Genomic DNA, 16623 nt, shown 5'->3' on the forward strand with positions numbered 1-16623 from the left:
AGTACATCCCCATATATATATATGGAGTAGAGGAGGCAACTGAAAAGTAACTTTGTGTTCCCAACACGCTACGTGAATTACAGCTTTCACACACACATATCTCTCACAACTGAGATTGTGCAGAGACTTTCGTTCATCTAGCACAAAGGGAACGGGTTGCAGGAGAAACTTTTACAATGGTTTCTCAGTCTGTTCTCTAGTGCCGTTTTGAAGTTCTTTCAGTTTTCATTATTACACCGAGTTTTAGCTAGTACCTCCCCATGTATATGTATGGAGTGGAGTTGGCAACTGAAAAGAAACTTTGTGTTCCCAACAAGCTAGGTGAATTACGGCATTCACACACAATTATCCCTCAGAACAGAGCATGTGGAAAGAATTTCGTTCATCTAGCACAAAGGGAAATGTTTGCAGGAGAAACTTTTACTCTGGTTTCTCAGTCTGTTCATTAGTGCCGTTTTCAATTTCCTACAGTTTTCACTGTAAAACCGAGTTTTAGCTAGTACATCCCCATATATATTTATGGAGTGGAGTTGGCAACTGAAATGAAACATTGTGTTCCCAACAAGCTAGGTGAGGACGGCTTTCACACACACTAAATTCTCAGAACTGAGCATGTGGAGAGATTTTCGTTCATCTAGCACAAAGGTAACGGTTTGCAGGAGAAATATTTACTCTGGTTTCTCAGTCTGTTTCCTAGTGCCGGTTTGAATTTCCTGAGTTAAAACTGTAAAACCGATTTGAAGCTACTACCTCCCCATATATATGTAAGGAGTGGAGTTGCAACTGCAAGGAAACTATGTGTTTAAAAAAAGCTAGGTGAAAGACGGCTTTCACACACACTTATCTCTCAGAAATGAGCATGTGGTCAGAAGTTCATTCATCTAGCACAAAGGCAACTTGCTGCAGGAGAAACATTTACTCTGGTTTCTCAGTCTGTTTCCTAGTGCCAGTTTGAAGTTCCTGCAGTTTTCACTGTAAAAATGATTTGGAGCTAGTACCTCCCCATATATATTTATGGAGTGGGGTTGGCAACTACAAAGTATCTATGTGTTTACAACAAGATATATGAAGGACGGATTTCAGACACAATTTTCTCTCAGAACTGAGCATGTGCAGAGAAATTCGTTCATATATCACAAAGGGATCGAGTTGCAGGAGAAAATTTTTCTCTGGTTTCTCAGTCTGTTTCCTAGTGCCGGTTTGAATTTCCTGCACTTTTCAATGTAAAACCGTGTTGGAGCTTGTACCTCCCCATATATATGTGTGGATTGGTGTTAGCAACTGCAAAGAATCTTTGTGTTCCCAACAACATAGCTGAAGGACGGCTTTCACACACACTTATCTCTGAGAACTGATCATGTGGAGAGATGTTCGTTCATCTAGCACAAAGGGAACGGGTTGCAGGAAAACTTTTACTCTGGTTTCTCAGTCTGCTTCCTAGTGCCGGATTGAAGTTCCTGTAGTTTTCACTGTAAAAACGAGTTGGAGCTAGTACATCCCCATATATATGTATGGAGTGGAGTTGGCAACTGAAAAGTAACTTTTGTTCCCAACAAGCTAAGTGAAGGAAGTCTTACACACACTTATCTCTCAGAAATGAGCATGTGGAGAGACGTTCCTTCATCTAGCACAAAGGAACGTGTTGCAGGAGAAACTTTTACTCTGGTTTCTAAGTCTGCTTCCTAGTGCCGTTTTGAGGTTCCTGCAGTTTTCCCTGTAAAACCGATTTGGAGCTAGTACCTCCCCATATATATGTATGGAGTGGAGTTGGCAACTGAAAAGAAACTTTGTGTTCCAAAAAGGTAGGTGAATTACGGCTTTCACACACACTTATCTCTCAGAACTGAGCTTGTGGAGAGACGTTCGTTCATCAAGCAAAAAGGGAACGGGTTGCAGGAGAAACTTTTACTCTGTTTTCTCAGTCTGTTTCCTAGTGCGGGTTTGAAGTTCCTGCAGTTTTCACTGTAAATCCGAGGTGGAGCTAGTACCTCCCCATATATATGTATGGAGTGGAGTTGGCAAATGAAAAGAAACTTTGTGTTCCCAACAAGCTAGGTGAGGACGGCTTTCACACACACTAATTTCTCATAACTGAGCATGTGGAGAGACTTTCGTTCATCTAGCACAAACTGAACGGATTGCAGGAGAAACATATACTCTGTATTCTCAGTATGTTTCCTAGTGCCTGTTTGAAATTCCTGCAGTTTTCACTGTAAAACAGAGTTGGAGCTAGTACCTCCCCATATATATGTTTGGAGTGGAGTTGGCAACTGAAAAGATACTATGTGTTTACAACAAGCTATTTGAAGGAAGGCTTTCACACACACTTATCTCTCAGAACTGAGCATGTGGACAGAAGTTCGTTCATATCGCACAAATTGAACGGGTTGCAGGAGAAACTATTACTCTGGTTTCTCAGTCTGTTCTCTAGTGCCGTTTTGAATTACCTGCAGTTTTCACTGTAAAACCGAGTTTTAGCTAGAACCTCCCCATATATATATTTGGAGTGGATTTGGTAATTGAAAAAAACTTTGTGTTCCCAACAAGCTAGGTGAATTACGGATTTCACATACACTTATCTCTCACAACTGAGCTTGTGGAGATACGTTCCTTCATCTAGCACAAAGGGAAAGGTTTGCAGGAGAAACTTTTACTCTTTTTTCTCAGTATGTTTCCTAGTGCCGGTTTGAAGTTCCTACAGTTTTCAGTGGAAAACATAGTTGTAGCTAGTACCTACCAATGTATTTGTATGGAGTTGAGTAGGCCACTGAAAAGAATCTTTGTGTTCCCAACAAGATAGCTGAAGGACGGCTTTCACACACACATATCTCTCAGAACTGAGCATGTGGAGAGACGTTCCTTCATCTACCACAAAGGGAAAGGTTTGCAGGAGAAACTTTTACTCTGGTTTCTCAGACTGTTTCCTAGTGCCGGTTTGAAGTTACTGCAGTTTTCAGTGTAAAACCTAGTTGGAGCTAGTACCTACCAATATATATTTATGGAGTGGAGTTGGCAACTGAAAAGAAACTTTGTGTTCCCAACAAGATAGCTGAAGGACGGCTTTCACACACACATATCTCTCAGAACTGAGCATGTGGAGAGACTTTCGTTCATCTAGCACAAAGGGAATGGTTTGCAGGAGAAACATTTACTCTGGTTTCTCAGTCTGTTTCCTACTGCCGGTTTGAATTTCCTGAGTTAACACTGTAAAACCGAGTTGGAGCTACTACCTCCCCATATATATGTATGGAGTGGAGTTTGCAACTGCAAAGAAACTACGTGTTTACAACAAGCTAGGTAAAGAACGGTTTCACACACAGTTATCTCTCAGAAATTAGCATGTGGACAGAAGTTCGTTCATCTAGCACAAAGGGAAAGTGTTGCAGTGAATCATTTACTCTGGTTTTTCAGTCTGTTTCCTTGTGCCAGTTTGAAGTTCCTGCAGTTTTCACTGTAAAACTGATTTGGAGCTACTACCTCCCCATATATATTTATGGAGTGGAGTTGGCAACTGCAAAGTATCTATGTGTTTACAACAAGCTATGTGAAGGACGGATTTCAGACACACTTTTCTCTCAGAACTGAGCATGTGGACAGAAGTTCGTTCATCTAGCAAATGGGATCGAGTTGCAGGAGAAACATTTTCTCTGGTTTCTCAGTCTGTTTCCTATTGCCGGTTTGAATTTCCTGCAGTTTTCTCTGTAATCCCGATTTGGAGCTAGTACATCCCCATATATATGTGTGGATTGGTGTTAGCAACTGCAAGGAAACTGTGTTCCCAACAAGATAGCTGAAGGATGGCATTCACACTCACATATCTCTGAGAACTGAGCATGTGCAGAGATGTTCGTTCATCTAGTACAAAGGGAACGGTTTGAAGGAAAACTTTTACTCTGGTTTCTCAGTCTGCTTCCTAGTGCCGGTTTGAAGTTCCTGCATTTTTTAATGTAAAAACGAGTTGGAGCTTGTACCTCCCCATATATATGTATGGAGTGGAGTTGGCAACTGCAAAGAACTTTGTGTTCCCAACAAGCTTGTTGAAGTACAGCTTTCACACAAACTTACCTCTCAGAAGTGAGCATGTTTAGTGACGTTCTTTCATCTGGCACAAAGGGAATGGGTTGCAGGAGAAACTTTTACTCTGGTTTCTAAGTCTGCTTCCTAGTGCAGTTTTGAAGTTCCTGCAGTTTTCTCTGTAATACTGATTGGAGCTAGTACCTCCTCATATATATGTATGGAGTGGAGTTGGCAACTGAAAAGTAACTTTTTGTTCCCAACAAGCTAGGTGAAGGAAGCCTTACACACACTTATCTTTCAGAAATGAGCATGTGGAGAGACGTTCCTTCATCTAGCACTAAGGAACGGGTTGCAGGAGAAACTTTTACTCTGGTTTCTATGTCTGCTTCCTAGTGCCGTTTTGAAGTTCCTGCAGTTTTCCCTGTATTACCGATTTGGAGCTAGTACATCCCCATATATATATATGGAGTGGAGGAGGCAACTGAAAAGTAACTTTGTGTTCCCAACAAGCTATGTGAATTACAGCTTTCACACATACATATCTCTCACAACTGAGATTGTGCAGAGACTATCGTTCATCTAGCACAAAAGGAACGGGTTGCAGGAGAAACTTTTACAATGGTTTCTCAGTCTGTTCTCTAGTGCCGTTTTCAAGTTCCTACAGTTTTCACTGTAAAACCGAGTTTTAGCTAGTATATCCCCATATATATTTATGGAGTGGAGTTGGCAACTGAAATGAAACATTGTGTTCCCAACAAGCTAGGTGAGGACGGCTTTCACACACACTAAATTTTCAGAACTTAGCATGTGGAGAGATTTTCGTTCATCTAGCACAAAGGGAACGGTTTGCAGGAGAAACTTTTACTCTGGTTTCTCAGTCTGTTTCCTAGTGCCAGTTTGATGTTCCTGCAGTTTTCACTATAAAGCAGAGTTGGAGCTAATACCTCCCCATATATATGTATGGAGTGGAGTTGGCAACTGAAAAGAATCTTTGTGTTCCCAACAAGCTAGTTGAAGTACGGCTTTCACACAAAATTATCTCTCAGAAATGAGCATATGGAGAGACTTTCGTTCATATAGCACAAAGGGAATGGGTTGCAGGAGAAATATTTACTCTCGATTCTCAGTCTGTTCCATAGTGCTGGTTTGAAGTTCTTACAGTTTTCACTGGAAAACGGAGTTGGAGCTAGTACATCCCCATATATATGTATGGAGTGGAGTTGGCAACTGAAAAGAAACTTTGTGTTCTCAACAAGCTACATGAAGGACGGCGTTCACACTCACTTATCTCTCAGAAGTGAGCATGTGGACAGAATTTCGTTCATGTAGCACAAAGGGAACGGGTTGCAGGAGAAACTATTACTCTGATTTCTCAGTCTGTTCCTTAGTGCCGTTTTGAAGTTACTGCAGTTTTCACTGGAAAACCGGGTTTTAGATAGTAAATCCCCATATATATGTATGGAGTGGTGTAGGCAACTGAAAAGAATCTTTGTTTTCCCAACAAGCTAACTGAAGGACGGCTTTCACACACACTTATCTCTCAGAACTGTGCATGTGGAGAGACGTTCCTTTATCTAGCACAAAGGGAACGGTTTGCAGGAGAAACTTTTACTCTGGTTTCTCAGTCTGATCCTAGTGCCGGTTTGAAGTTCCTGCAATTTTCAGTGTAAAACCTAGTTGGAGCTGGTACCTACCAATATATATGTATGGAGTGGAGTTGGCAACTGAAAAGAAACTTTGTGTTCCCAACAAGCTAGCTGAAGGACGGCTTTCACACACACTTTCCTCTCAGAACTGAGCATGAGGAGAGACGTTCGTTCATCTAGAACAAAGGGAACGGGTTGCAGGAGAAATTATTACTCTGGTTTCTCAGTCTGTTCCCTAGTGCCGTTTTGAAGTTCTTCCAGTTTTCACTCTAAAACCGAGTTTTAGCTAGTACATCCCCATATATATTTATGGAGTGGAGTTGGAAACTGAAAGAAACTATGTGTTTACAAGTTAGTTGAAGGACGGCTTTCACACACACTTATCTCTCAGAACTGAGCATGTGGACAGAAGTTCGTTCATATAGCACAAAGTGAACGAGTTGCAGGAGAAACTATTACTCTGGTTCTTCAGTCTGTTCCCTAGTGTAGTTTTGAAGTTCCTGCAGTTTTCACTGTAAAATCGAGTTTTAGCTAAAACCTCCCGATATATATTTATGGAGAGGATTTGGCAAATGAAAAGAAACTTTGTGTTCCCAACAAGCTAGGTGAATTACGGCTTTCACACACACTTATCTCTCACAACTGATCTTGTGGAGAGACGTTCCTTCATCTAGCACAATGGGAACGGTTTGCAGGAGAAACTTTTACTCTGGTTTCTCAGTCTGTTTCCTAGTGCCGGTTTGACGTTCCTGCAAGTTTCTCTGTAAAACCGATTTGGAGTTAGTACCTCCACATATATATGTGTGGAGTGGAGAAGGCAGCTGAAAAGAATCTTTGTGTTCCCAACAAGCAAGGTGAAAACGGCTTTCACACACACTTATCTCTCAGAACTGAGCATGTGGAGAGAAGTTCCTTCATCTAGCACAAAGGGAACGGGTTGCAGGAGAAAATTTTACTCTGGATTCTCAGTCTGTTTCCTAGTGCCCGTTTGAATTTCCTACAGTTTTCAGTGTAAAACCTAGTTGGAGCTAGTACCTACCAATATATATGTATGGAGTGGAGTTGGCAACTGAAAAGAAACTTTGTGTTCCCAACAAGATAGTTGAAGGACGGCTTTCACACACACTTATCTCTCAGAACTGAGCATGTGGAGAGACGTTCGTTCATCTAGCACAAAGGGAACGGTTTGCAGGGAAATATTTACTCTTGTTTCTCAGTCTGTTTCCTAGTTCCGGTTTGATGTTCCTGAGTTAACACAGTAAAACCGAGTTGGAGCTAGTACCTCACCATATATATGTATGGAGTGGAGTTGCAACTGCAAGGAAACTATGTGTTTACAAAAAGCTAGGTGAAGGACGGCTTTCACACACACTTATCTTTCAGAAATGAGCATGTGGACAGAAGTTCGTTCATCTAGCACGAAGGCAACCTGCTGCAGGGATACATTTACTCTCATTTCTCAGTCTGTTTCCTAGTGCCAGTTTGAAGTTCCTGCAGTTTTCACTGTAAAAATGATTTGGAGCTAGTACCTCCCCATATATATTTATGGAGTTGTGTTGGCAACTGCAAAGTATCTGTGTGTTTACAACAAGCTATGTGAAGGACGGATTTCAGACACATTTTTCTCTCAGAACTGAGCATGTGGACTGAAGTTCGTTCATCTAGCACAAAGGGATCGAGTTGCAGGAGAAACTTTTTCTCTGGTTTCTCAGTCTGTTTCCTAGTGCCGGTTTGAATTTCCTGCAGTTTTCAATGTAAAACGGTGTTGGAGCTAGTACCTCCCTATATATATGTGTGGATTGGTGTTAGCAACTGCAAATAAACTTTGTGTTCCCAACAAGATAGCTGAAGAACGGCTTTCACACACACTTATCTCTGAGAACTGATCATGTGGAGAAATGTTCGTTCATCTAGCACAAAGGGAATGGGTTGCAGGAGAAACTTTTACTCTGGTTTCTCAGTCTGCTTCCTAGTGCCGGTATGAAATTCCTGCAGTTTTCACTGTAAAATCTAGTTGGAGCTAGTACCTCCTCATATATATGTATGGAGTGGAGTTGGCAACTGAAAAGTAACTTTTTGTTCCCAACAAGCTAGGTGAAGGAAGACTTACACACACTTATCTCTCAGAAATGAGCATGTGGAGAGACGTTCCTTCATCTAGCACTAAGGAACGGGTTGCAGGAGAAACTTTTACTCTGGTTTCTATGTCTGCTTCCTAGTGCCGTTTTGAAGTTCCTGCAGTTTTCCCTGTATTACCGATTTGGAGCTAGTACATCCCCATATATATATATGGAGTGGAGGAGGCAACTGAAAAGTAACTTTGTGTTCCCAACAAGCTATGTGAATTACAGCTTTCACACATACATATCTCTCACAACTGAGATTGTGCAGAGACTATCATTCATCTAGCACAAAGGGAACGGGTTGCAGGAGAAACTTTTACAATGGTTTCTCAGTCTGTTCTCTAGTGCCGTTTTCAAGTTCCTACAGTTTTCACTGTAAAACCGAGTTTTAGCTAGTATATCCCCATATATATTTATGGAGTGGAGTTGGCAACTGAAATGAAACATTGTGTTCCCAACAAGCTAGGTGAGGACGGCTTTCACACACACTAAATTCTCAGAACTGAGCATGTGGAGATATTTTCGTTCATCTAGCACAAAGGTAACGGTTTGTAGGAGAAATATTTACTCTGGTTTCTCAGTCTGTTTCCTAGTGCCGGTTTGAATTTCCTGAGTTAAAACTGTAAAACCGATTTGAAGCTACTACCTCCCCATATATATGTATGGAGTTGAGTTGCAACTGCAAGGAAACTATGTGTTTAAAAAAAGCTAGGTGAAAGACGGCTTTCACACACACTTATCTCTAAGAAATGAGCATGTGGTCAGAAGTTCATTCATCTAGCACAAAGGCAACGTGCTGCAGGAGAAACATTTACTCTGGTTTCTCAGTCTGCTTCCTAGTGCCGGTATGAAATTTCTGCAGTTTTCACTGTAAAATCTATTTGGAGCTAGTACCTCCTCATATATATGTATGGAGTGGAGTTGGCAACTGAAAAGTAACTTTTTGTTCCCAACAAGCTAGGTGAAGGAAGCCTTACACACACTTATCTCTCAGAAATGAGCATGTGGAGAGACGTTCCTTCATCTAGCACTAAGGAACGGGTTGCAGGAGAAACTTTTACTCTGGTTTCTAAGTCTGCTTCCTAGTGCCGTTTTGAAGTTCCTGCAGTTTTCCCTGTATTACCGATTTGGAGCTAGTACATCCCCATATATATATATGGAGTGGAGGAGGCAACTGAAAAGTAACTTTGTGTTCCCAACAAGCTATGTGAATTACAGCTTTCACACATACATATCTCTCACAACTGAGATTGTGCAGAGACTATCGTTCATCTAGCACAAAGGGAACGGGTTGCAGGAGAAACTTTTACAATGGTTTCTCAGTCTGTTCTCTAGTGCCGTTTTCAAGTTCCTACAGTTTTCACTGTAAAACCGAGTTTTAGCTAGTATATCCCCATATATATTTATGGAGTGGAGTTGGCAACTGAAATGAAACATTGTGTTCCCAACAAGCTAGGTGAGGACGGCTTTCACACACACTAAATTCTCAGAACTGAGCATGTGGAGAGATTTTCGTTCATCTAGCACAAAGGTAACGGTTTGTAGGAGAAATATTTACTCTGGTTTCTCAGTCTGTTTCCTAGTTCCGGTTTGAATTTCCTGAGTTAAAACTGTAAAACCGATTTGAAGCTACTACCTCCCCATATATATGTATGGAGTTGAGTTGCAACTGCAAGGAAACTATGTGTTTAAAAAAAGCTAGGTGAAAGACGGCTTTCACACACACTTATCTCTAAGAAATGAGTATGTGGTCAGAAGTTCATTCATCTAGCACAAAGGCAACGTGCTGCAGGAGAAACATTTACTCTGGTTTCTCAGTCTGTTTCCTAGTGCCAGTTTGAAATTCCTGCAGTTTTCACTGTAAAAATGATTTGGAGCTTGTACCTCCCCATATATATTTATGGAGTGGTGTTGGCAACTACAAAGTATCTATGTGTTTACAACAAGATATATGAAGGACGGCTTTCACACAAACTTTTCTCTCAGAACTGAGCATGTGGACAGATGTTCGTTCATGTAGCAAAAAGGGAACGGGTTGCAGAAGAAACTTTTACTCTGGTTTCTCAGTCTGTTCCCTAGTGCCGGTTTGAATTTCCTGCAGTTTTTACTGTAAAACCGAGTTTTAGCTAGTACCACCCCATATATATTTATGGAGTGGATTTGGCAAATGAAAAGAATCTTTGTGTTCCCAACAAGCTAGCTGAAGAATGGCTTTCACAGACAGATATCTCTGAGAACTGAGCATGTGGAGAGACGTTCCTTCATCTAGCAAAAAGGGAACGGGTTGCAGGCAAACTTTTACTCTGGTTTTTCAGTCTGTTTCCTAGTGCCTGTTTGACATTCCTGCAGGTTTCACTGTAAAACCGATTTGGAGTTAGTACCTCCCCATATATATGTATGGAGTGGAGTAGGCAACTGGAAAGAATCTTTGTTTTCCCAACAAGCTAGCTGAAGGACGGCTTTCACAGACAGTTATCTCTCAGAACTGAGCATGTGGAGAGACGTTCCTTCATCTAGCACAAAGGGAATGGGTTGCAGGAGAAACTTTTACTCTGGTTTCTCAGTCTGTTTCCTAGTGCCGGTTTTAACTTCCTGCAGTTTTCAGTGTAAAACCTAGTTGGAGCTAGTACCTACCATTATATATGTATGGAGTGGATTTGGCAACTGAAAGAAACTTTGTGTTCCCAACAAGCTAGGTGAAGGACGGCTTTCACACACACTTATCTCTAGACCTGAGCATGTGGAGAAACGTTCTTTCATCTAGCACAAAAGGAAAGGTTTGCAGGAGAAACATTTTTTCTGGTCTCTCAGGCTGTTTCCTAATGACGGTTTGAAGTTCCTGAGTTAACACTGTAAAACAGAGTTGGAGCTACTTCCTCCCCATATATATGTATGGAGTGGTGTTGGCTACTGCAAAGAATCTATGTGTTTAAAACAAGCTATGTGAAGGACGGCTTTCAGACACACTTTTCTCTCAGAACTGAACATGTGGACAGAAGTTCATTCATCTAGCACAAAGGGATCGGGTTGCAGGAGAAACTTTTTCTCTGGTTTCTCAGTATGTTTCCTAGTGCCGGTTTGAAGTTCCTGCCGTTTTAACTGTAATACCGATTTGGAGCTAATACCTCCCCATATATTTTTATGGAGTGGAGTTGGCAACTGAAAAGTAAATTTGTGTTCCCAACAAGCTATGTGAATTACAGCTTTCACACACAATTATCTCTCAGAAATTAGCTTGTGGAGAGACGTTCGCTCATCTAGCACAAAGGGAAAGGGTTGCAGGAGAAATTTTTACTCTGGTTTCTCAGTCTGTTCCCTAGTGCCGGTTTGAAGTTCCTTCAGTTTTCACTGTAACACCGAGTTTTAGCTAGTACCTCCCCATATATATGTATGGTTTGCAGTTGGCAACTGAAAAGAAAATTTGTATTCCCAACAAGCTAATTGAATTACGGCTTACACACACACTTATCTCTCAGATCTGAGCCTGTGGAGTTACGTTCGTTCATCTAGCACAAATTGAACGGTTTGCAGTAGAAATTTTACTCTGGTATCTCAGTCTGTTTCCTAGTGCCGGTTTGAAGTTCCTGCAGTATTCACTGTAAAACCGAGTTGGAGCTAGTACCTCCCCATATATATGTATGGAGTGGAGTTGGCAAATGAAAACAAACTTTGTGTTCCCAACAAGCTATGTGAAGGACGGCTTTCACACAAAATTATCTCTCAGAAGTGAGCATGTTTAGAGACGATCGTTCATCTAGCAAAAAAGGTAATGGTTTGCAGGAGAAACATTTACCTTGGTTTCTCATTCTGTTTCCTAGTGCCGGTTTGAATTTCCTGCAGTTTTCACTGTAAAACCGATTTGGAGATAGTTCCTCACCATATATATTTATGGAATGGAGTTGGAAACTGCAAAGAATCTATGTGTTTACAACAAGCTAAGTGAAGGACGGCATTCACACACTCTTATCTCTCAGAACTGAGCATGTGGACAGATGTTCGTTCATCTAGCACAAACGTAACGGGTTGCAGCAGAAACTTATAATCTGGTTTATCAGTCTGTTCCCTAGTGCCGTTTTGAATTTCCTGCAGTTTTCACAGTAAAACCGAGTTTTAGCTAGTACCTCCCCATATATATTTATGGAGTGGAGTTGGCAACTGAAAAGGAACTTTTTGTTTCCAACAAGCTAGGTGAAGGACGGCTTTCACACACAATTATCTCTCAGAAATGAGCTTTTGGAGAGACTTTCGTTCATCTAGCACAAAGGGAATGGGTGGCAGGAGAATCTTTTACCCTGGTTTCTCAGTCTGTTTCCTAGTGCCGGTTTGAAATTCCTGCAGTTTTCACTGTAAAACCGAGTTGGAACTACTACTTCCCCATATATATGTATGGAGTGGTGTTGGCACCTGAAAAGAATCTTTGTGTTCCCAAGAAGCTATGTGAAGGATGGCTTTCACACACACTATTCTCTCAGAACTGAGCATGTGGAGAGACGTCCGTTCATCTAGCACAAATGGAACGGTTTGCAGGAGAAAAGATTACTCTGGATTCTCAGTCTGTTCCCTAGTGCCAGTTTGAATTTCCTGCAGTTTTTACTGTATAATCGTGTTGGAGGTAGTACCTACCCATATATATGTAAGGAGTGGAGTTGGCAACTGCAAAGAATCTATGTGTTTACAACAAGCTAAGTGAAGGACGGTATTCACACACTCTTATCTCTCAGAACTGAGCATGTGGACAGATGTTCGTTCATCTAGCACAAAGGTAACGGGTTGCAGCAGAAACTTATAATCTGGTTTATCAGTCTGTTCCCTAGTGCCGTTTTGATTTTCCTGCAATTTTCACAGTAAAACCGAGTTTTAGCTAGTACCTCCCCATATATATTTATGGAGTGGAGTTGGCAACTGAAAAGGAACTTTTTGTTTCCAACAAGCTAGGTGAAGGACGGCTTTCACACACAATTATCTCTCAGAAATGAGCTTTTGGAGAGACTTTCTTTCATCTAGCACAAAGGGAATGGGTGGCAGGAGAAACTTTTACCCTGGTTTCTCAGTCTGTTTCCTAGTGCCGGTTTGAAATTCCTGCAGTTTTCACTGTAAAACCGAGTTGGAACTACTACTTCCCCATATATATGTATGGAGTGGTGTTGGCACCTGAAAAGAATCTTTGTGTTCCCAAGAAGCTATGTGAAGGATGGCTTTCACACACACTATTCTCTCAGAACGGAGCATGTGGAGAGACTTTCGTTCATCTAGCACAAATGGAACGGTTTGCAGGAGAAAAGATTACTCTGGATTCTCAGTCTGTTCCCTAGTGCCAGTTTGAAGTGCCTACAGTTTTCACTGTATAATCGTGTTGGAGGTAGTACCTACCCATATATATGTAAGGAGTGGAGTTCGCAACTGCAAAGAAACTATGTGTTTACAACAAGCTATTTGAAGGACGGCTTTCACACAAACTTTTCTCTCAGAACTGAGCATGTGGACAGATGTTCGTTCATGTAGCAAAAAGGGAACGGGTTGCAGAAGAAACTTTTACTCTGGTTTCACAGTCTGTTCCCTAGTGCCGGTTTGAATTTCCTGCAGTTTTTACTGTAAAACCGAGTTTTAGCTAGTACCACCCCATATATATTTATGGAGTGGATTTGGCAAATGAAAAGAATCTATGTGTTCCCAACAAGCTAGCTGAAGAATGGCTTTCACAGACAGATATCACTCAGAACTGAGCATGTGGAGAGACGTTCCTTCATCTAGCAAAAAGGGAACGGGTTGCAGGCAAACTTTTACTCTGGTTTTTCAGTCTGTTTCCTAGTGCCTGTTTGACGTTCCTGCAGGTTTCACTGTAAAACCGATTTGGAGTTAGTACCTCCCCATATATATGTATGGAGTGGAGTAGGCAACTGGAAAGAATCTTTGTTTTCCCAACAAGCTAGCTGAAGGACGGCTTTCACAGACAGTTATCTCTCAGAACTGAGCATGTGGAGAGACGTTCCTTCATCTAGCACAAAGGGAATGGGTTGCAGGAGAAACTTTTACTCTGGTTTCTCAGTCTGTTTCCTAGTGCCGGTTTGATGTTCCTGCAGTTTTCAGTGTAAAACCTAGTTGGAGCTAGTACCTACCAATATATATGTATGGAGTGGATTTGGCAACTGAAAGAAACTTTGTGTTCCCAACAAGCTAGGTGAAGGACGGCTTTCACACACACTTATCTCTAGAACTGAGCATGTGGAGAGACGTTCTTTCATCTAGCACAAAAGGAAAGGTTTGCAGGAGAAACAATTTCTCTGGTCTCTCAGGCTGATTCATAATGACGGTTTGAAGTTCCTGAGTTAAAACTGTAAAACAGAGTTGGAGATACTACCTCCCCATATATATGTATGGAGTGGTGTTGGCTACTGCAAAGAATCAATGTGTTTAAAACAAGCTATGTGAAGGACGGCTTTCAGACACACTTTTCTCTCAGAACTGAACATGTGGACAGAAGTTCATTCATCTAGCACAAAGGGATCGGTTTGCAGGAGAAACTTTTTCTCTGGTTTCTCAGTATGTTTCCTAGTGCCGGTTTGAAATTCCTGCAGTTTTAACTGTAATACCGATTTGGAGCTAATACCTCCCCATATATTTTTATGGAGTGGAGTTGGCAACTGAAAAGTAAATTTGTGTTCCCAACAAGCTATGTGAATTACAGCTTTCACACACACTTATCTCTCAGAAATTAGCTTGTGGAGAGACGTTCGTCCATCTAGCACAAAGGGAACGGTTTGCAGGAGAAATTTTACTCTGGTTTCTCAGTCTGTTCCCTAGTGCCGGTTTGAAGTTCCTTCAGTTTTCACTGTAACACCGAGTTTTAGCTAGTACCTCCCCATATATATGTATGGTTTGCAGTTGGCAACTGAAAAGAAAATTTGTGTTCCCAACAAGCTAATTGAATTACGGCTTACACACACACTTATCTCTCAGAACTGAGCTTGTGGAGTGACGTTCGTTCATCTAGCACAAATTGAACGGGTTGCAGTAGAAATTTTACTCTGGTATCTCAGTCTGTTTCCTAGTGCCGGTTTGAAGTTCCTGCAGTTTTCACTGTAAAACCGAGTTGGAGTTAGTACCTCCCCATATATATGTATGGAGTGGAGTTGGCAAATGAAAAGAATCTTTGTTTTCCCAAAAAGCTAGGTGAAGGATGGCTTTCACACACACTAATCTCTCAGAATTGAGCATGTGGAGAGACGTTCGTTCATCTAGCACAAAGGGAACGGATTGCAGGAGAAACTTTTACTCTGATTTCTCAGTCTGTTTCCTAGTGCAGGTTTGAAGTACCTGCAGTTTTCACTGTAAAACCGCGTTTTAGCTAGTACCTCCCCTTATAAATTTATGGATTGGAGTCGGCAAATGGAAAGAAACTTTGTGTTCCAAAAATCTAGGTGAATTACGGCTTTCACACACACTTATCTCTCCAAAATGTGCTTGTGGAGAGACGTTCGTTCATCTAGCACAAAGGGAACGGATTGCAGTAGAAAAATTTACTCTGTTTTCTCAGTCTGTTTCCTAGTGCCCGTTTGAAGTTCCTGCACTTTTCACTGTAAAACAGTGTTGGAGCTAGTACCTCCCCATATATATGTATTGAGTGGAGGTGGCAAATGAAAAGAAGCTATGTGTTTACAACAAGCTAGCTAAAGGACGGCTTTCACACATACTTATCTGTCAGAACTGAGCATGTGGACAGAATTTCGTTCATGTAGCAAAATGGGAAAGGGTTGCAGGAGAAACTTTTACTCTTTTTTCTCAGTCTGTTCCCTAGTGCCGTTTTGAAGTTCCTGCATTTTTCACTGTAAAACAGAGTTTTAGCTAGTACTTCCCCATATATATTTATGGAGTGGATTTGGCAACTGAAAAGAATCTATGTGTTTACAACAAGCAAAGTGAAGGACGGCATTCACACACTCTTATCTCTCAGAACTGAGCATGTGGACACATGTTCGTTCATCTAGCACAAAGGTAACGGGTTGCAGCAGAAACTTATAATCTGGTTTATCAGTCTGTTCCCTAGTGCCGTTTTGAATTTCCTGCAATTTTCACAGTAAAACCGAGTTTTAGCTAGTACCTCCCCATATATATTTATGGAGTGGAGTTGGCAACTGAAAAGGAACTTTTTGTTTCCAACAAGCTAGGTGAAGGACGGCTTTCACACACAATTATCTCTCAGAAATGAGCTTTTGGAGAGACTTTCGTTCATCTAGCACAAAGGGAATGGGTGGCAGGAGAAACTTTTACCCTGGTTTCTCAGTCTGTTTCCTAGTGCCGGTTTGAAATTCCTGCAGTTTTCACTGTAAAACCGAGTTGGAACTACTACTTCCCCATATATATGTATGGAGTGGTGTTGGCACCTGAAAAGAATCTTTGTGTTCCCAAGAAGCTATGTGAAGGAAGGCTTTCACACACACTATTCTCTCAGAACTGAGCATGTGGAGAGACTTTCGTTCATCTAGCACAAATGGAACGGTTTGCAGGAGAAAAGATTACTCTGGATTATTTGTCTGTTCCCTAGTGCCAGTTTGAAGTGCCTACAGTTTTCACTGTAAAATCGTGTTGGAGCTAGTACCTCCCCATATATTTGTAAGGAGTGGAGTTGGCAACTTCAAAGAAACTATGTGTTTACAACAAGCTATTTGAAGGATGGCTTTCACACAAACTTTTCTCTCAGAACTGAGCATGTGGACAGATGTTCGTTCATGTAGCAAAAAGGGAACGGTTTGCAGAAGAAACTTTTACTCTGGTTTCTCAGTCTGTTCCCTAGTGCCGTTTTGAAGTTCCTGCAGATTTCACTGTAAAATCGAATTTTA

Source organism: Camelus bactrianus, chromosome 13, assembly GCF_048773025.1.
Source record: "Camelus bactrianus isolate YW-2024 breed Bactrian camel chromosome 13, ASM4877302v1, whole genome shotgun sequence".
In the NCBI taxonomy this organism is placed as follows: Eukaryota; Metazoa; Chordata; class Mammalia; order Artiodactyla; family Camelidae; genus Camelus; species Camelus bactrianus.